The 21626-nt window shown below is 42.2% G+C and overlaps 1 long non-coding RNA gene across 1 annotated transcript; it reads left to right on the top strand.

Annotated features, from left to right (window-relative positions):
• Positions 1-2887: 2887 nt before the first annotated feature.
• On the top strand, positions 2888-8585 carry LOC103880436. Its single transcript, XR_002519232.2, has 6 exons — positions 2888-3334; positions 3785-3979; positions 4827-4974; positions 5203-5306; positions 7069-7272; positions 8282-8585. It is a non-coding gene; the product is annotated as an uncharacterized LOC103880436 (long non-coding RNA).
• The last annotated feature ends 13041 nt before the right edge of the window (positions 8586-21626 follow it).

Below are 21626 nucleotides of genomic sequence, written 5' to 3'. Positions count from 1 at the left end.
GCGTTTTGTATGTGTTAATGTATTCACACCCATAATCGTGCTATGAAGTGAGGATTGTTGCTATCTCCAGTTTACAGAGGGAAAAAATGGAGCTCATGGAGGCAAGTGACTTCCCAAAGGTCATGCAGGGAATAAGTGCCATAGCTGAGGTTTGCACCCAGATCCTGGGCTTTCCAGTTCACTTACACCCAGTCACACCTACAGACAACATACAACAGAAAATACATGAAGGTATGACATTCCTCACCCCAGGCAGGATAGATTCCCCAGATCACGCTGGGGCAAAACCAGCAGCTCCCAGAGTGAAGATTGCTCTTGGTGCCCAAACAGTCTCCAGAACCAGGCAGCCCCGCTCTCTTTTATTTCATTATGTTTTGCTTCTAGAGATGCATTTGTGATGTTTAATTTATACTCCCTGATCATAAAGTGATTGGATCACTAAAAAGGCTGTGATGTTGATTTATACGGTAGTTGCTTGTGTCTGTTAATTAGAGAAATATCATTTGGCTTCCTACAGAAGAAAAACAATAAATTATAGAGGAGGAGGGAGGGGCAACCACCCCCCAAACCTATGCCGGTTACTCCTCTTGAATCATATTTATGATCCTAACCGATTTTATTCCATTTACACCAATAATCTTCAGGAAAAAACTGTAACTTGGGCTGAGGGGGAAATAATAATAGAAAAAAAGGTGGGAATATAGATGTAGAAATAATCTCTATTTGCATATTGGTGCATATGAACACTAGGACACAAAACTATGATGCAGAAGTGTCAGTCAGCTCATGCCAAGTGTTTTTCCTAAGATGCCACCCTTCCCACCCCTTCTCCAACCTGAACACCACTGTCTCCGGGTCAAGATGCTCTCTAGCAAAACCAAAAAATAAACAACTTGCAAGTTGACAGGACTTAGTTGCCTCTTATGATCAATGACTTAACATTTTCTGTGCGGTGACTTAATACTTCTGTGTACCTGAACAAGGGCTGGCTTTTTATCCAACAACCGTTATTGACTTCATAAGCGAGATGAAGGGGAGTACAAAAAAATACATTTGTATTCATTAATTAATTTACTTAAATCATCCACACATTCAATAAACATTAACACGTGCCTACTCCATTGCAGGCCATGAGAACATGCTGGGCACCCAGAGGTCAGCACAAATGATCACAATTCCAGGCCTCACCGAGTTTACTCTCTAATGGGAGGAGTGACATATACCAAGAAATCACTAAGAAATTGCAACTATGCTCTACGCTATAAAGGAGAGGGACAAGGGATCATGAAAAACTTCCATGAAGAAACATTTGAGTTAAATCTTAAGGCTGAAATTTGGCTAAGACAGAGGGAAAAGCATTTCAAAAAGAAGGAACAGCATATGCAAAAGCTAGTGAAGTGAAGGACAGAATGAATTCAAAAGACTAAAAGATGCCCAATGTCACCACAATGGACGGTGCAGAGGGGCGCATAGTGGGAGATTGGGCTGCAGAGGCTGAAGTCAGACCACACAAGGTCCACAGGCCCTGGTACAGAGGTGATTTTTTTGTTTGTTTGTTTGTTTGTTTGTTTGTTTGTTTTGAGACGGAGTCTCGCTCTGTTGCCTAGGCTGGAGTGCAGTGGTGTGATCTCTGCTCACCGCAAGCTCTACCCGCCGGGTTCATGCCATTCTCCTGCCTCAGCCTCCCAAGTAGCTGGGACTACAGGTGCCCACCACCATGTCCAGCTAATTTTTTTGTATTTCTAGTAGAGATTGGGTTTCACAGTGTTCGCCAGGATGGTCTAGATCTCCTGACCTCGTGATCCGCCTGCCTCGGCCTCCCAAAGTGCTGGGATTACAGGCATGAGCCACCGCGACCGGCTGAGGTGACTTTTATTCCATGAGCAGTGGGAAGCCACTTGAGAGCTTTAAACTCAGGCAGGGGATGTATGATCAGATTTCCATTTTGAAAAGGTCATTGTTTATGCCTTGAAAAGACTTAAGAGTTTTCCATGATCAAAAAGGCTACAAAATTTGGGCTAGGTAGGCAGATGCCATGTGGAGGTGGGACATTATGGAATGTGATGGCACATGGCTAAACCAGGGCTCCGACATTTCTTGTCAGGGAGGAAACCATCTTCTTCCCAGCCCCTCCAGCCCTGGATCATCCATCCACGGGTACCCATGAATATCCATGCCTGAAAGCTATTGTCTTGCAACTGTCAGAAGTGGTGGTAGAAAAGGGAGGACGATTGATGGAAGGGATGACATAGCATCTGCTCTCTGCCTAGCTCCTTCACCTAGATTTGAGCCCATGTTATGACAGTGATGAGAACTAGAAGGGGACAGAGAAGAGGCTTGTGAAACTTGCTCCTTTTGATCCTTTCCTCACAAAACTTCATGGACCACTGTTTATTTCCACCATGAAATAACCCAGTGCATTTATTAACTTCTTTATTTGCCTTCCACTAGAATGAGACCAGATGTCTTTCCTTTGTTCTATTTATCTTTATAACATAGCATAGTCCTTTCCACATAGTAGCATTTGTGTCATAGATGAAGGGTGAACAAGTGAGTTATGGCTTTAGCAGCATTAGGAATATTAACTATTCTGAGAACACGCAAAAGCATGCAAAAAGAAAAGTATAAAGAAGTTAGGGAGGCCAGGCACAATGGCCCACATCTGTAATCCCAATACTTTGGGAGGCTGATGTGGGAGGAGCACTTGAGCCCAGGAATTTGAGACCAGCCTAGGAAACATGGTGAAACCCCATCTCTACAAAAAAATGCAAAAATTAGCCAGGCGTGGTGGTGTATGCCTGTAGTCCCAGCCACTTGGGAGACTGAGATGGGAAGATAGCTTGAGAAGATCAGAAGGCAGAGGCTGTAGTGAGCCAAGATCGTGCCACTGGACTCCCATCTGGGTGACAGAGCAAGACCCTGTCTCAAAAAATAGAAGTTAGGTTAAGAAAGATAAACAGTGAGGGGTGCTTTTATTCTAGGGTGGTCAGGGAAGCTCTTTTGATGGTATTTGAGTACAGACCTGAAGAGAGTGAGATGTGCCATAAAGATATCTGGGGATAGAGCATCCCAGGCAGAGGAAGGAGCAAGGACAAAAATGACAAAGAATTATTAGAATTTAGGAATGAGTCATGGTTGACTCCCAATTGTCTTGCCTAAGAATTTGGAAGAATGGGATTGTCATTCTCTGAGGTGAAGACTCTGGGCTCAGAACTAGGCAGGGTCTGCCTGGATACCGTCAGTAGAAGCCACTGCAGGACACCCTCAAGTGGCCTCACAGATAAAATTTCAGGAAAGGGAAGCCAGAGAGAGAGAGAAAAATGGCAAATGTCAGGTAAGACTGTCGCTAACAGAGCAACTGTTATCAAAGATCATGGGCTGTGCCCCTCCTGGGGGCAGTGAGGGAAGCCTGTTGTGTAAGGAGGAAGACGTTGGTGTAAACCCATCTATAAGACAAGCGGAGAGGCCACGGAGGAAACCAATCCTGCCGACACCTTGATCTTGAACTTCTAGTCTCCAGAACTGTGAGAAAATGAGTTTCTGTTGCTTAAGTCACTCAGTCCGTGGTACTTTGTTATGGCAGCCCTAGTGAACTGCCACCCTCACGCCGTAAGATGCCTGAGAGTGAGGTGATTGCAGAAGTTTTGTTTGCTAATGTTATGTAATATTGTGACACCCTTGGTATCCTCTTATCAGGGGCTGAAATCCACTTGACTTCTAACGACCCCTTTTTCCAGAAAGATTCTCCAACCTTGTTTCTCTTCTTTGTTTATCTCCTCTGAAGGCCCGTGAAGCCTACCCTGCAATGACTCCAGATCAGAGATGCACATAAAAATGACACTGTTAAATTGTACTCAGCAAATATTCCTATGCTGCTTCTACCTCCGGGCTCCTGAATTGGAACCTCAGAAACCCTAGGTGGGAAAAGTTACATTCAAGAAAAAGATGGAATATAAGTGGAGTAACCACAGATAAGCAGGTATCCCATGTGACACTTATTTTGAAACATACAACTGGGACTTAACGTGGAACAGTTTTATATCGTGAACCCTTTCACTCCAGAAATTCAATCTGAATTTTTTCAGTCTTAAGACACATGAGAATCCTTTGCTCTGCTTTTGTTGACTAGTGCCTGGTGCTTTGTATACAACAGATGATTAATAATTATGTAATCATTGCTGAAACACATAAAATACTGTGTCCTGTTATGTCCGAACCTGGAAGCTTGTTCTCTGACTTTTATAGAACATTTTGCATCTGATTGTTTTAGAAAATTGCATTATATTGTTTGTTAAATTGAACAAAATGGAAGCATTGGAAGTTCCAGGAGATTGTTCTTTGGGTGGCTTCCAGTGAACCCAGCCTCCTGGTATTAACACCATAGGGTAGCGTCTTCCCAGGATGACCCCAGTGTGGTCATGTGACCAGCTTTGGTCAGTGGGACAATAACAAGTGCCATGCAAACAGTCTTAGAGTTTTGTAAGCTCGGGGAGCACCAGAGGATCATGTGGGTCACAGATACGATTTTCAAATTTTTGGTAGCCATGTTGGAAAAATAAGCCAATAAAGTTAATAGCATGCTTTATTTAACCAAAACAATTATTTCAAAATGTAATCAAGATTTTTAAAAAAGTGCTAGTGATATAGTACCTGTTATTTTCTTCAGATTGTGTTTTTAAACTCAGGTGTGCATTTTGCAGTTAAGTCACATCTCAATTTAGACCAACTATATTCCAAATGCTCTATTGTCATGTGTAGTTAGTGGCTAGTGTCTGGGGCAGTGCAGGCTTAAGCTTGGGACTTGTCTTCCTGGAACTCGTTTTTAGATTCTCCCCTTGGCAAGCTACCTACCATGCTGTGAGAAGCCCAGCTCAGCCATGTGAAGAGGCCTCATGAAGGAGAAACAAGACACAGCCACTAGCCCCAGCCGAGCTCCTTGCTGGCAGCCAGCATGCCAACCTCCCATCCATATGAGTAAGTCGTCTTGGAAGCGGATTATCCAGCCACATTGGAGTCATCCCAGCTCATGCCACATGGGCCAGAGATGAGCTCTGCCTAAATTGGAGAATTTTGAGCAAATAGTTATAGCTGTTTAAAGCCATCAAATATGTGATGATTTGTTAAGTAGCAATAGATAATGAAAATGAGAGTTATCAAGGATACCAGCCAATGGAGCATTAATGATTTTCTTTTCTCCCTCAGGGATTCATTCATTTTTATCTTGCCTATCCAGCATGCTCAACCAGAGTCAAAGTAAGACAGAAAAGGAGTAAAAGTCTAGGTCACCATCTGTTAGGAATTTACAGGTGAGCTCAGCAGGAATTACACTCTGGGGATGGAGAATTAGCTCAGGCTCACAGATGCTGAATTCTAATCCTGGCTTCATCACTGACCTGCAATATGATTTTAGTCAACTCAGTTCCTCTCTCTGACCAATTTTATTGCTATATCCTTTCTTATAAATATAATATAGGGTTAAAGGAGGTTATAGATGTGAAAGAAGGGACAGAAAAAATAAAAACTAACATAGGATGTCCTGGCCTGTTTGCATCTTTCTATGTTTGGGGATTCAACAAACGATGCTAAATAATCAAATGAATAAACAAATGAATGACGAAAGTATTGTATCACATGAAAAAAATCGTGGTTAGACATAAGGATTTCTGCTGGGTAGATAGTAGAAACAGTTACAACAATGATGAGGAGAAGGTGGAAGAAGTGGATGAAGATGACTGGTATTATGTGAGCACCTACCATGTCCCTAGGAGCATACAAAATCATGAGTGTATTTTTATGTATATTCATTTGTACTCTTATTGAAGCAATGCAACATGCCTCTGAAGTAGGCACAGTTAGGCTAGGTCCCTTGACAAAGGGACTGAAAACCAAGTCAGTTACAGAGAAGATCTAGTGTTCAATAGATCAGTAGGGTGACTAACACTTACATCATCAACATGCATTCCAAAATAGCTAGAAGGGAATAATTTGAATGTTTCTAGCACAAAGAAAAGACGAATATTTAAGGTGATGAATATCCAATTACACTGATTTGATCTTTATAAGTTATATGAATGTACTAAATTATCACATGTACCCTGAAAATAGACACATCTATTATGTATCAATAACACATGTTAAAAAAATAAAGAACCAAATGCATGAACATCATCAAAGGGAAAATTATTATCTAGGTTTATTCAAGCTCAAAAAAAGGAGAGACAAACTCAGGAGTAAAAAAGTGATGAGGCTGCTGGCTTCCATTAAAGAGGCTCCATTCAGTATCTAGTGAAAAGAAAATGGGCAAAGGGAAAGATGGAAACAGGACACAGAGTAAGAGTCTTGCATAATATCTTGAGGAGGAGAAGAAGGAGGAGGAGAAGGAATGATGGGAAAAGGGAGGGGACACAGAAAAGGGAAAAAGAAAGTGAAAGGGAAGGAGAAATCATAAAAGTATTGATGAATCTAGCACTAAGTGTCACTAGCAAAGCCAGCTTCATGGAGGTGTGGCCGAAGCATATGGCCCTGTGCTTAGAAGAGATCTGTGTTTAGTTTCATGCCCTGATGCTACCATCTTGAAAATCTTAATTTTTGATCAAGAGGTCCCACATTTTCATTTTGCACTGGGCCCACAAATTCTTACATATGGTGCTAGTACCACAGTATTTATGCATTGAGCTTAAGATTATGGAGATCATGATGCACATGTAACTTCATTTCCATGAGACTATGAATGAACCCCAGTGCTGTGAGCACAGACAGGAAGGACCCAGGAGGTGATGGTGAGAAAGTCAATGGACGTCAGTGGCTGAGAGGCTGTGAGGCAGCTTCTCCAGGGAGCTGCCCAGTGACCACAAAAAGAAAGGCATGTTCTCATCTACAGTGGTCAGGTTAGAGAAGGTGTCCTTCGCAGCAGAGCTTGTGTCTCAACGGCCATATCACGAGTTGACAATTCTTCATGACTAGATTTTGCACCTGCCCTACTAAGCCTGTTATTTAATATACAGAAAATACTACGGCATCATTCATTCACCCATTCATTTATTTCTTTTACATTTTATGAACACTCAGGAAATGCCAGACATCATGCTGATCTTAAGAAAGAAGGAAAAATAAGTAAATTCATGCCTTCCTTCAGGAAGCCCCCATTTCATGATCTCAAAAGTATAAGATGTATACATCAGAAAGCATAATGTAAGAAAGAAAGCGTTAAGTGCTGGGACCTTGGAGGAGTTATCCTATGGACCAAGAGGCCCTCTGAATTGGCCCTGAATGGTAAGTGAGTGGTGGAAAATTGGGCTTGACGTCTGACCTCAGTCTCTTTACTTGCCCTGCAAGAATTTCTGCTTCTAGGGCATCTAAACAAAAGTCTCCCTTGATAGCAGAATGAGTCCCCTATTCTTTGCCACCTGCAAATGCCTAATTTCAGCATCTTTTCCCCAAACCTCTAGACACATTGCATGGGAAGTCTCAGCTGGGCAAACAACACACACACAGACACATACAGACATACACACACACACACACACACACACACACACACACACACACACACAGGCTCTCCGCGGTTCAGTAGATGTGGGGATAGGACGTGGCGTGAAATGAGAATGAAGTGTAAATTCCCACACGGTTGGAAGGAATCTCATACCATAAAACCCAAGCACAACATAATCAATATGGCAGCCGTCCACCTCACCATTCTAGAACCAATTTAATCAGGAACAAGTTAAGTCCCTTGTTTAAAAAGAAAAAGAAAAAAAATCAAATCAAAACAAAACAGACCATTTCATCCTTCAAGCAACATTCCCAGAAGTTGTGGTAAGAGACTTCATGAAAGTGCCGGCCACTCCACCTTCTACCTTCCCCACTCCCTAAGCTTTCATAAACACTTGCCATTTCATAAAAGTTACAGTTTTACACATGATTTCTAAGCTGCCAAAAATGTACAGTGTGCACAGCCCCGCCTGTTCCAACATGTTTTATAAACATAACAAGCTGTAGCAGCCACCCCAGATGTTTTCACAACTTATTTTTTTCATAATTTAAAATCTGTTCGACCTGATGGTTTTTGCTCCGTGTGCATTTCAACTGTAAAAAAGGAAACTGAAATATTATTCATGTGGTGTTATGCTGTTACACCTAATTTCTTCTCAAGTTCACACTAAACTGAAATGTCTCTAGGAACCTTAAAAAAGGCAACAGCCGAGAAAGTGAGGAAATATGTCAAGCACTTGTAAATAAACAGCTGGCTCCCAACATATGGATTTTCTTCTATATTTTTCAGGTGCCACAGTCTCCCATCCGTATCTGCCAGCCCTGCAGCATGCAGCATAATTCAACTGTAATTGATAATGTAAAGGCAGATGGAGAGGACTGTCGGCTCCTCCCTTGGATCTCTGGGGACGCCGCAGAAATCAAAGCAGATGGCCCAATTGCATCTTCTTTATGTGTTGCTGCAAGCTCCTCTGTCTGCAAGATAATGGATCATTACGACCTGCTGTGTACAAACACCAATATGCTTTTAAATCTGGTTCTCAAGCTTATGAAAAAGCACTATATTTCATATTAATTTGTGAAGCTGCACTTAACAAGGTCCACTGTTGTTAATTTACGATTTGGAAGAGTGGGAGGGAGAAGTTCCCATGGAGAGCTCTCCTCTGCCATCTCCCCTCCCCCATCCTGGCTCTCTCTGCCTCCCCCAGCCCTGCCTCCCATCCAGCAAGAGGTGGTCAGCTGAAGAGAACACAATATTCAGATCTGCTGCTCTGATATTTAATTGACGCATTGGATCCCGACAGTCAGAGGTTTGCCGAACATGCCATTGGGAAGGAGGTTGGGTTTTAATCCCCCATCAGTGGCATGGATACTGGAAAGGAGAAAATCTCAGAATAATTCTTTCTGCACTCTCTCTTGCCTCCTCCTTCTGCTTCTCCAATGAGGAAAAAGAAGGCAAGGGAAGTAGGAAACTCAGTGTCCAGCCTGCTCTGTCACAACGTTTATGGAGAAGGGTTCATGGCAAAATTGCAAAATCGAAAAGATTTTCAATGATACATATACATCCACATTCAAGAGACCTTCTCCTTTCTCCCTTGACAAATATTTTAAGCCCCTACTGTGTGCCAAAAAATATTCTGAGTTCAGAGGAGACCAAGGGAAATAATATGAAATGAATACCCCTAGCTCTAGCAGCTTGTGACTGTAGCTATCTCAACTGAAAGCTTGTAAAGAATGTGAAAGAGGTGCTTGATTGTGCTGGTCCCAGGCTGCTGTAGGAACATAGAGGCAAAACAAATAAATCCTGCTCAGAACTTTGAAAGTGTGACCTATGGGATGAGTAGGACTTGGGCCAGGTAACAACATATACAGAAGATACTGAGGCGTTGTCAATTTTACACTGCATGATGGAGAACTTTTGAGAAATCTTGATTTGTAATGTGAAAGAATTGCATTCTTCATCCTTGGCTCAGAGCCTACCTTGCTCTCCTTTTTCCTATTCCAACAGAGCCTGAAAGCCAGTTGCACATGAGATGCTAGTAACTAAAGGCTTAAAGAGGGCGCACAGTGGCTCACACCTGTAATCCCAACACTTTGGGAGGCTGAGTCAGGAAGACCGCTTGAGCTCAGGCATTCCAGACCAGCCTAAGCAACATGAGGAGACCCTGTCTCTATAAAAACTAAAAAACTTAGCCAAGTGCGATGGTGTGTGCCCATAGTCCCAGCTACTTTTGAGGCTGAGGTGAGAGGATCACTTGAGCCCAGGAAGTTGAGACTGCGGTGAGCTGGGATTGCACTTCAGTCTGGGAGACAGAGAAAGACCCTGTCTCCCCCCAAAAAGGGGAGGGGGTTGCAACTCAAATGCCTACAAAGATCCAGCATATAAAATTGGGTGTAGCTGACCAGCTGTCCATAAGAAGGGATGAGTTGGGAGTCAGCGAACTGGAGAGGCAAGCTGTGTAGACCAAAGGAGACTCCTCTGCTGGCAAGGATAGTGGAGGCCACCAGGTTGTAGTTCTTGTCTTTGGTTACTAAAACTAACTAGTAGTGATGGATGAGGAGAGAAAGAGAGGTTAGTTAGTTGATACAACAATATAGTTAACTAGAAGGAATAAGATCTATTCTTCGGCAGCACCATAGGGTGACTATAATTAACAATAATGTATTGTATATTTCAAAATAGAAGAGTAGATTTGGAATGTTCTCAATACAAATAAATGATAAATGTTTGAGGTGATGGATGACACAATTATGCAGATTTGATTATTGTATTTTGTACGCTTGTGTCAGAATATCACACACATCCCATAGATATGCACAACTACTATGTGCATGAAAAATTATCTAAATAATAAATAAAAAATTATCTAAATAATAAAAGCTAGAAAATAAGTACTTCATATACATCACTTAATTTTTTTTCTCATGCAGCAACCCAGAATACTGCCAAACCATAGAACAGTGCTATTGGCTTGCACAGCACCCTATAGATCTGCCCCCTTCCAGGCAGCTATGAGCTAGAGGAGAAACAGGAGCAACAGAGCAAGTGGACGCTCCCTGACTCCAAGGCTGTGTCAATGCCTCTCTTTAACTAGACTCCAGAAACCAGTGTGTGCTGTCATGTTTTGCTTGAATCTCACATTTTTTTTTTTTTTTTTTTTTTTTTTTTTTTGAGACAGAGTCTCTGTTGCCCAGGCTGGAGTGCAGTGGTGTGGTCTCAGCCCACTGCAAGCTCCACCTCCTGGGTTCACGCCATTCTCCTGGCTCAGCCTCCCGAGTAGCTGGGACTATAGGCACCGGCCACCATGCCTGGCTAATTTTTTGTATTTTTAGTAGAGATGGGGTTTAACCGTGTTAGCCAAGATGGTCTTGATCTCCTGACCTCATGATCTGCCCACCTCGGCCTCCCAAAGTGCTGGGATTACAGGTGTGAGCCACCACGCCCGGCCAAATCTCATAATTTAAGACAATAATACGAATCATAGAAACAACGAAATTAAAAAATTGGGAGATATTAGCTCTAAAGCCAGATGCCAGCTTCTCATAAAATTTCGGAAGATCTGACAAGCCAGAAATGCATGATCGTGTAGCAAGACTCACCTGGAGCCTAGTACCAACAAGGCGCACCCCTCGTGGTGGCTGTGAACACCATGGCCAAAGGCAGAAACCACCGGTTAGTGGGGCTCATTCATGCAGAACAAATGATTCTCACTCACTTTCTTTCCATGTGAAACTACAATTCCCTGAAAAACAAGGCAGCTTCAGTCTTACCAGGCAAGGACTTTTTCATTAGCTTTCTGATGGTCAATATTATCTATCTCATTTCTCTCATAGGCAAACAAATAACTAAAAGAAAACAACCACATATGGTAGCCCCTAAATGGGTTTTTTTTTCTTATTGACCTGAATTAATTACATGGTAATCATAAATGAGGCTCATGTTCATTTCTTCATTTGCTAGATAGTTATAATAGTTAAATAGCTAAAATGGTTCATGGTTTATCATTGAACCATGATTGTATTGAGTTGACTGAAGACAAGAGACTTTGTTAAGTCTCCCAGAATCACAGCAGTAGAAGAAGACATGAAGCAATCCCCTCGAATGAGCTGAACAACAGTAGGAACAATTAGTTTTAATAGTTAAGATTCCCAAGACTTCCTCTCTAATCTTTTATCAAAGCTCTCAAAAATGTTTAGTTTTTCAAAATAAGCAAAAGTACAATTGTAAGTATACATGTTGGTACGAAGTGATTCTACATTCTTTCAATGTAATGGTGACATTGATTGTGGGTAACTTTCTTCACCTCTTTTCCTGCATTTGTGCAAAAAGGATAGAACCAGAGATGGGTTTATATGCACAAGGCATTCTATTGACCTCTTTGGGTCTCAAAATGTATTAATTCATTCAACTCACATCTACCAAATGCCCGCTATGAGCCAGGTTCCTTCCAGTTGAACTATTTCTTGAATGATGAATGGAATTTATCTGATTTTAATGCAAGTTCATTGATAGGCAGACATTTTATTCATCCCCCCTCCTCCCCTTTCCAATTCTGGCTTTGCAAGATAGGAAACACTATATACACACCACCTTAAGTAGTGGGGAAGGGAGGTCAGTCTAAATGGGGCTCTGGAAGAACCCTGGAAGCACATTCTGCAAGCAGATTTAGACACTTCTCTGTAGTGTCTTCTCACAGAATAATGAGGGGAAACCAATTGGTAATCCAACCGCTGCATCATAAGGCTTAGCTTTCTTGCCTGTCTTCCACACTAGTCTGCACGTTCTGCAAGGTCCATGTGGCAGGGTGTATTAAGCATGGCTTTTGGGGTCTGATAGACCTGAGTTTAAATCTTGGGTTTGTACTTAACTTACTGTGTCATCTTGGGGTGCTTACTCAGTCTCTCTAAATCTCTAATCATTCATTGAGTAAACTACAACAAATATAATTACATTACAGTTATATATAAAGAAACAAAAAATAAAGCTGATAACATGCACATCACAATATGAGGCACATAGTAGGTATCATTTGGGATCATTCCCATGTCTCCAGGGGCAATGTCTCATTTGTCCATGGCCCCAATATACTCACTACTCAAAGAATATGTTTTGAACTAAAAGAAGTCTTTTCCTGTCTAGCTCGCCATTTGGAGTGGCCTCCTTTCAGTTGGAATTAAAAGTGTTGGTTCTTACTACTTTTATATCCCTTAGTGTCTCTAATGCCCCTCCCCAGACATAAGGATCATGGTCCGTTTTTCCTCCTGAAACACAAAGATTGTCACACCAGAAAATCTAAAAGCACAAGAGATTCAGGTCTTGTGTTTTGGGTTTTAGTTTGAAACTTGGGTGTATAACTTCTGTGAGAGAAAAGACAAACCTTAAATTATGGCATCATTAGCCAAATGTGAGATGATTTCAAGTTGCCTTAGCTAGAGATCTCCTGGGGTTAAGGTTGAAGCTACAGGTCCCTGCACAGAGCTGGCTGTTGAGACTTCACAGCTCACCTGCTCCTGGCATCCTTGATATGGAGCAAGCTTGAAGCCTCACACTGATACTGCAGCAAATAACTTAGAATGCTTTGTAAAAGTTAGTACATGTTTATTAGGAGCTTGGAAGGGCCTTGAGATTCCAAGACCACTCTGCCAAAAAGAATATGTGCATGGATGAGGAGTATCTCATTTCTTTCCAAGACTGTCCCCCACTTTCCCTACCTATCTACCAAATGTTACTGTCATTGTCCCAACCCCCAGGGATATTTTGAAGTTAAATTGAGTGCCATACATGAGAAAGAGCTGTAAAATACATCATGCATACAACTGCTCCATTATTACTGATGAGGCATACAACTGCTCCATTATTACTGATGAGGCAATCGGGTAGCATTTCAAAGAATATGGGCTTCAGGGTCAGATAGGATTAGGTCTGAAGCCCCACTTTTGAGCCTCAGGTTCTTATCTGGAAAATGTAGAAAGCTACCTTGTAGGATAGAGGTTGGCAGTGTTTCACATCATCCTTGGCAAATAGTGTGTATATGGTGACTGATAATAAGAAAAAGATAGAACGGGTGCGGTGGCTCATGCCTGTAATCCCAGCACTTTGGGAGGCCAAAGCAGGTGGGTCACCTGAGGTCAGGAATTCGAGACCAACCTGGCCAACATGGTAAAACCCCCATCTACACTAAAAGTACAAAAAAATTAGCCAGGCATGGTGGCGGGCATCTGTAATTCCAACTACTCGGGAGGTTGAGGCAGGAGAATTACTCTAACTTGGGAGGCAGAGGTTGCAGTGAACGCCACTGCACTCCAGCCTGGGCAACAAAAGTGAAACCCTCTCTCAAAACAAACAAATAAGCAAAAAGAATAAAAACAACAATATTAATAGAATAGTAACAATAGTTAACATACATTGAACATTTTCCATGTTTCAGGTATGGTATTAAATACTTTGCATGCTTTATCCCATTTATTCCTTGCAACAACCCTGAAACTGATGCTATTATTATCCCCACTTTACAGATTAGGAAGCAGAGGCCCAAAAAGATGAAATAATTTGCCCAGATTCAAACTAGATGGGCTGATCACAGCCCTGAGTTCAAAAGCAAGATGTTTCCATGAGAGCTAACATTTATCATTATCATTATTGGAGCTAGGATGTTGATTCCAAGTCCAATGCCTGTGCCCTGCACTTACTTCCTTTGCAACGTCTGTCATGATGCCAAATCATTCCAATTTTTCTTGAGTGATTCTGATGTTGGGAACCTTACTACTTGTGACTGCCCTGTCCAGCATCAAAATTCCATGACCCTAACATTTCTTCAAGGACTATAGAGGTTCGTGCCCTTAGAAATAAGCCAGGAACAATGAACGACTGAGGAAAAGTAGCAGATTAAAAGACAGTGAAGAAAAAACAGCAACCAAATGCAACGTAGACACTGGATTGCATCCCAGACACACACACACAAAAGAACATTAGGGAAAGAGTGGTGAGATTCAAATAGGGCCTGCCATCTAGTGAATAGTATTGTACCAATGTTAATTTCCTGGTTTTGATCATTTTACTGTCATTGAGGAAGATGTCAACATGAAGATAAACTGGGTGAGGAGTATATAGGGACTCTATAGTTTTGCAACTTTTCTGTAAGTCTAAAATTAGTTCAAACTAAAGCGCGGTGGCTCACGCCTGTAATCCCAGCACGTTGGGAGGCCCAGGCAGGTGGATCACGAGGTCAGGAGTTTGAGACCAACCTGACCAACATTGTGAAACCTCGTCTCTACTAAAAATACAAAAATTAGCCAGATGTGGTGGTGTGCGCCTGTAATCCCAGCTACTCAGGACACTGAGGCAGGAAAATTGCTTGAATCCGGGAGGCGGAGGTCACTGTGAGCCGAGATTGTGCCACTGCACTCCAACCTGAGCAACAGAGCGAGACTCTGTCTCAAAAAGAATAAAAACAATAAAATATACATATACATATCCAGAAAACAAAAGAAATTTGAACAAATGATAAGAGAAGAGAGACTTTTGTTTTGTTTTGTTTCTTTGTTTTCTAAAAGGAGAGGAGACCCATAAGAGAGCATTACTGGGGTTTTGTTCTGCACAGAACTAACATCAGAAGGAAACAAAGATGCGTTGGCAAGCCCCGCTGTGGGCTTCCTGGCTGGGAGATGAGATTGTTCCTAGACATCAGAGGATCCTCTCCCATGCTCAGCACACACTTTGCCTGCACTACCTCACACTCAGATACCCCACCATATGACTGTGCTCCTCCAGCCTCAGCAAGCCTGAGAAACACAAAGAACACGGATCATGATTTAAAAGTCCTTCTCCGCACAGAACAATTCTGGATCTAATGCAACCCCAAAGGAACTGATGGCAAGCCCCATGGAGCAGGGGTTACCTTGGGACTCAGCATAGTGCTTAAAAAGCCAATTGGTAAATACGGATTTATAATGGCTCAATTCAAGATTTTTCAACGTTATGATGGATTTGTGCACGTGTAACCACACGCTAAATCAAAGAACGCCTTACAATTTACCGTGGGGTTATGGTTTCTACTGAATTCTTATCACTTTTGCACCAACTTGAAGTAAAAAAATCAGCAAGTCAAACCATCGTCAGTCAGTCAAGGACCCTGTGCAGTGTCGCCAGCATGAAATGCACTTTTGACTCAGGACGGGTTTATCGGGGTAGAGCTCCCTTGTGAGTTGAGAGGCATCTCTGCGTCAGTGAGTGGATGGGAGGTGACTATTAACTTGCCATTAACCAGTCCTTTGGGCCTAACAAATTCAGTGTTTAGGATGAATTTTGAAAATAGTGAAGTTATATAGATTATATGTCTAAGAAGTTATATAATGAAGTTGTATCGATTATATGTCTAAGAAGAACTTTGAACTGAATATGAAATTGCCTCTGATATTTGTTATGAGCTTGACATTTGTGGAGACTTTTAGAGATTAAATCCTTTTACAACATGCTGTATCTATACATTATGATGGGCTGAAAAACATGGAGTGTTTATTAACGGGCTTCTGAAGTTTCTCTTTCAAATAAAACTAGGAGGCATGTTTATTTATTTGTTACTTTTCTCCATTTGGAACTCAGGTCGGTTGCTATCATTTCCCTGCTCAAATGCTTCCTTTCCCATGTTATACATTTATTTGCTTATTGTCTGTCTCCACTGCCTGGATGGAAATTCCATGAGACAAGGACTATGTGGCTTTGGTCAGTACCATACTCAAAGGGCTGAGGGTAATATCTCACAGAATAGGTGCTCGATAAATGCTGATCATATATATGACGGTTTGTCACCTAGGAGCAGTTCCCTACAAGTAATAAGATGCTGTCACATATTTTATCCGTATCCCCTAAGAACTCCATGGGGTGTTTGGAAATCAAGGCACTGAGAGATGAAGGTCCCACAGCCAACAGAGAGGAGCCCGCACTCCAACTTAGAGTTTCAGACCTCCTAATGGTGGCAACTTTCCTCATACACCACCATGGAATGCCACCAAACCAAAACCCCCTCCACTTCCAGCCCCCACCCGGCCACCACGCACCTAGCCAGGCCTCAGGGCCCCCACTTTCCCCCTCACTGTGTGTCAAAATATGCCTTCGATGTACGTACAAACCAAGTTGGTTTTCTTTTTCCCACCACATAGAAAAGTGTCTTGCCTTCTTTCACCAGCTTTTCAGTGTGAGTGTCATTCCAATAAGTGCATTCTCGTAATCCCAGGACACTCCCTAGCACAGAGTTTCTGATCCCTGCAGAAGAATGTCTTTTATTCTTAACTCTGCCTCATTCTCATACTGGGCTCAATGGGATTTATTAAGGCAATTATTTTTTTGCAAATGAATCTGATAGGGAAAAACCCCTTTTATTATTTTTTTTTCAAGTCAGCAGATTCACTGGTCATTTCCTTAATGGGTACTAATTCAGTCCTTCATGAATAGGAGGTTGGGGCATCGCTTGAAGACTTCTTAGATCAGAAGAAAATTCAGAAACACCCCTGACTTAAAAAAAAAAAAAGATACAGGATCAAAGGGATACATCCATTATACCCCCATACTCCCCCAGCTTCCAGGCTCAAACAAAGGGGCAGCACTGGAGAAGAGGGGGGTCCGGAAGTTCTCCTGAGCATAGAAGAGGACCATTCTCTTTGACTAGATGTCACTGCGGGTAGCACTAAAAGGCCAAGTTTCCACTACCCCCAGTCTTAGTTTTTAAATCAACACCTACCTAAAAACTTCCATGACTCTAGAAGGCACACTTCTCCATGCCTTGTTTCCTGGTTCTTACTCAATATTCTGATCAGACATCACTGTCTCCACTTTATAGGTGGGAAAACTTAGATTTGTCCAAGTGTGAAGCCGGGGTTGGGGAGGGGTGGCATGAAGAAAGCCTTGGTTTTGTGTGTCCTTCTGAGATCATGAACTCTGGAATGAGACTGCTGCAGGTGTTCCAGGGTCCTGTGCTTGCTAGCTGTGTGACCTTGGGCCGGTCACTGCAACTCAACCATTTCCTTATCTGTGAGCAGGGAATAGTAATAACACCTAACTCAAAACAGCAGATACAAAGGCCTTGGTGCAGTATCTGGAATACAGAGAGTAGTCACAAATGTTGACTTTCACTGCTGTTATTTTCTGTAGTCTTCTCCTGGGGTAACTGTCCCTGGGTAAAGGAGATTATAGACCTAAGGATCTCTATGAACTTTTACGAGATGGTCACTCATCTGAAGGTCCATTGCTGTGAGTCAGCTAGAAGCATTTTTTTTATATTTATGATAAAACGAGACTAGAGTTTTTGGCTCCATGCTGGCTTCTCCATTTTTCCTGTGGAACAACCTTATAGGTGAGCTTCCCTCTTAATAAAGCTTCTGTCATCGTTGGGAAACTAAACTCTCTGAATCTTCAAACAGAATTCTTCTTCACAGAATCCCTTTCACAGAAAAGCAAAATAATTCAGTTCTGTTACAGAGAGGCAGAATTCAGGGTGCATTCAACACCCAAATTCAACTACATGGGCTTTCTTTTTATGTAATTCAAAACCAGCACACAATTACGTTTTGCATGTTGCTCTGTTATGTATATTCTGTGTACATTTTCTGTTGACACATCCATATTACTATAGAATTATATCCATAAGATCTAGATTTCTGAGCTTCCTTGTTGGACAATTTACAAGTTCCAAGGATAACTTCGACCACTCAACATTTTCATCAATCTTTAGCATCTAACCTCTAGGTTAGAAACAACACTGCTATACTCCACTCTTTCTGAAGCACTCTTCTCTTTAGAAGCTCAAAAGCCATCACCTCTGAATTCCTGATGAGGCCAAAATGAGGTAGCAATAACTCAGGGTTAGTCGTCTAACAGAGAGGATAACCAAGGCCCAGAGAGAGGTCTGCCCCACCTCCATGCATGGTGATGTAGTGAGTTCGTAAAACCCAGAGAATGCTTAGGTGAGTCCACATCAGAAATCAGCCAGTGGCTCCAGCATAACAAATGAGATACACTGGCTGTTCATTTTCTAATGTAAATTCTAGATGGGAACCAGGGAGGGAGGAGAGCAAAAGAACAAATTGGATGTAATCAGAATCAGATTCAAGATAAACTGCTAATGGTTAATAGGGTCAGCCACCCAAGCAGCAGCCAGACCTGGAATTTTCCACTCTCACTCTCTGCCTGACATTTGCTAGAGGCCACATGTGCATTAGTCTACAGTTCAAGTAACCAGCTCCCGGTGCTGATGAAAGGCAGGAGAAATAAGGGGAGTTACCTTCCACTCTGGCATGGCCAGGGTACGGGACGGAATTCCTCTTGGAGAGAGATGATAATCATAACAGCATAAAAATAACACCCATCTCCTCCATCAGCATTGCTAACAACATTAAGAGTTAACTGGCTAACTCTGCAAAAAGGACTTTAAGTAGATGGCCTCATTAAACATTCGTAACTATCTTTGAGATAAATAGGTATTCTCATTTTAGAGATGAGGAAACTGAGAATATAAGGAAGCAAGATATTGACAGGAAATCACTCAGCTAAGAGGAGGCAGAGCCGGGTTTGGAGTGCATAAGCTCCAAAGGTTTGTTGTGTACTATATCAATACACTTTTAGAGTGTTTGAAAAATAATTTTAAATTTTTACTTATTTTGTGTGTACCTCATAGGTCACAAATCACTTTCAGATATTAGCGTTCCTATTTTAAAGACCCCCCCAAAAAATAAATAAAGACAGCTCCAATCAGTACAGAAGGGGAAGGAAGCACTTGAGTTCAGCTACTCTTCTCTTCAAAACACACCCACAGTTACCTAGGAAGGCAGGAAAGAGTTAGTGTGGAACAGTGCCATAGCCTAGGCTTTTCCATGTTAATGTCCAGCTAATATGGGGTGACTTCAACCCTATGCTGGATGAAAGACAGATAAGGAGGAGGAAGGGGATGAGATGAGCTGGAATGGGTTCCTGGGCCAGATTCTCTGCCCAGGCCCAGCACTTGACAGGTTCCCTGGCAGCCAGAGATACCACAAGGACAGACACAAGACAATGTGTTATCACATTCTCTGATTCCATCCGCTCAATGTTAATATAAAACCACTTCACTTAGACATATCATACTTCTCCTTGGAAAAGAAGAGATTGCATGTGAATACACTCACGGCTGCAAAAGCTCTCTTTTTTAAGCTTCATCAACTATCAGGATATTCAAGTCCTGGAGTTGCAATGGAATCCTTGTGGGGAAAACTCAATTAAACCCACTACAAAATACACACAGAACAAGACGGAGGGAAAAAAGCATAAGAAGGGGGAAAAAAGACATTTCTTTTGAATAATAAAGCTCCAGATTTAAAATTAGACTGTACAATAACAGCCTTAATTCCTGGAAACCCAGACGGGGAACTAAATACATAATATATTGAGAGGAATTTGCTTTCACAGACTTTGAGGATGTAATACGTCTTTTGGCACTTCACACATCCTTGGTGGGTATTTCTGCTGAGTGGAGGAGGCTGTTAACCACCTTTTCATGGAAAACATACCTCCATCTCGAGGCAGAGGTTAAGTTCTTCTCTAGCCAAAAGAAGCAATTCATAATGTTTCATTACGGAGCAGGTCTCACAATGAATAGCAGTTGGCAGAGATGGATAACTTAATATGACTCTATTCAGCAGCGCTGTAAATGTATCTGTCATCTCTAAGACTGGTTGAAGTGGTCAGACGCCACTTGAGATCCCAAGCAACATTCTGGTTCTTTCAGGGGAGGAGCATGACTGCTGAATGCTCACCTGAATAGCAACCACAGCATGAAACACCTCTCGAGTATGTATTTAAGCATCTACTATGTGTCAAGCTGCTGAGTAAAAATCTTGGCTTTAACTGCTTGCAAACTCTGTAATCCTAGGTGATAACCAACTCTAGTTCAGTTTTTCTCATTTATCAAAATGGGATCAATAATAATATCTGCCTTACAGGGCTCTTGTGCAAAGCTCTTCAAGTAATGACAAGTATATAGTAAATGCCTAATAAGGGTTAGTTGTTGTTACCTTAACCATCTCAACCAGGGCACAAACTACTGGGAGGCAGGGGGCCTTCCAGGAGGCAGTGTTTAAGGGGCACTCACTTTCAGGGTCACGCATGCTTGCTTCTGTAAATGTGGCACTGCAGACACCTCACCGGTGTTACTCCAGCACCTGCCTGGATCTCAGCTTTACAGATGCAGAAAGAGAAGCCCAGAGAAAGTGAAGTAACTTACTAGAATCCACCCAGTAGACTATATGCAGAACCTGGATTCACATCCTATCCGTCCCCTACCAGTGGTCATTGTATTATTTGACCACATCACACTGCCTGAAAAGTGAGGTTTCTGAAAATGAACTTTCAACTTCCAAATTCTGATCCTCGATGTCAGGATCCTGAGCAAAACAAAACAAAATTGTCAGATCATGTAGCCTTGACACGAAGAGATGGCTTATTCGCTGGGACCAAGAGAGCAGAGAATAGCACCCCAACATGAAGAGGCCCCTGCCAAGTCTCTTTCAAGGCCCAATTTAGGTGCTAAATAATGCAAAACTGCTTACCCTTGGAAAGTGGCTGGAGCAATGAGAACTGCATTTCACTGGTCAATAGAAAAAAAAAAAAAGAAGAAGAGATACATGATTCTCTGGCAAAACCTTCCTTATCAGCTCTGTTGGGGGAAGGAAAAAAAAACAAGGCAAATAAATGACAAAAGCAGAGGAAGCATCAATCATGCCGTAGTTGGTCTGCCAGTTCCGGCTGCAGGCGTGCAACTCACAGGCCAACCTTTGGCTCAGAGAGGCTGGGCTCACCCCAGCTCCAGGCAGAAGAGAGAGAGGTGTGAGCCTGGCTGGAAACCAGAGCCTCTCCTTCTCTTTGCAGCTCTGCTCCGCCACTTGCTTTCTCTGTGAGTCTGGTAAAAGTAGCTACATGCCTCTGAGTTCCCTAGTCATTTCACACATCATCTCAGCATTCTTTCCCAGCTCCAAAGGCTTGGATCCCCACAAATACAGTAGCAAAAAGAATATTCTGAAATCTCATCTCCTCTCACTTCATCCATCTATCATCCGGAAAACTTTCTAGATCCTTCATATGTGATGTCTTGCCATTGTTACTTTTTGTG

Source organism: Papio anubis, chromosome 18 (genome assembly GCF_008728515.1).
Source record: "Papio anubis isolate 15944 chromosome 18, Panubis1.0, whole genome shotgun sequence".
Taxonomy (NCBI): Eukaryota; Metazoa; Chordata; class Mammalia; order Primates; family Cercopithecidae; genus Papio; species Papio anubis.
This window is presented reverse-complemented; position numbering and strand designations above follow the sequence as displayed.